This window comes from Clupea harengus, unplaced genomic scaffold, assembly GCF_900700415.2.
Source record: "Clupea harengus unplaced genomic scaffold, Ch_v2.0.2, whole genome shotgun sequence".
NCBI lineage: Eukaryota > Metazoa > Chordata > Actinopteri > Clupeiformes > Clupeidae > Clupea > Clupea harengus.
In genome coordinates, this window is record NW_024879744.1 from 30,764 (window position 1) to 31,445 (window position 682).

The following is a 682-nucleotide window of genomic DNA, read 5'->3' on the forward strand; positions in this document are numbered from 1 at the left end:
CGAAGACGGCAACCCCAGCTCTTGCTGTACTCTTCCATAGGTAATGTTCTGTTTGAATTAATGATGTTGGTGTAATGAAATGAATGATGTCAATGAAACAATCTCCTCGATCCAAACCAGTCTGGATTCAAAAGCGGTCACTCCACCGAAACAGCCCTGTTGTCGGTGGCCGAGGCCTTAAAAACAGCTAGAGCAGCAGCTCAATCCTCGGCTCTCGTCCTGCTTGACTTATCAGCTGCGTTTGATACAGTCAACCACCGCATCCTTCTGTCCATACTGTCAAGTATGGGCATTTCTGGCAAGGCGCACTCCTGGTTTGAATCGTACCTCACTGGGCGCTCGTTCAACGTGTCATGGCAAGGTCAGCTGTCTGTACCTCACCGCCTCACCACAGGGGTGTCCCAAGGCTCGGTGATGGGACCACTTCTCTTTGCCATTTACACCACCTCGTTGGGCCCTATCATCCGCTCGCATGGTTTTTCCTATCACTGTTATGCCGATGATACTCAACTGTTTCTGTCTTTCCCTCCTGAGGACACCACTGTCTCGGCGCGTATCTCGGACTGTCTTGCTGATTTATCCACATGGATGAAAAATCACCACCTTCAGCTGAACCTGGCCAAAACGGAACTGATGGTCTTTCCAACCAAACAGGTCATCCACCACAACATCAATATCAATA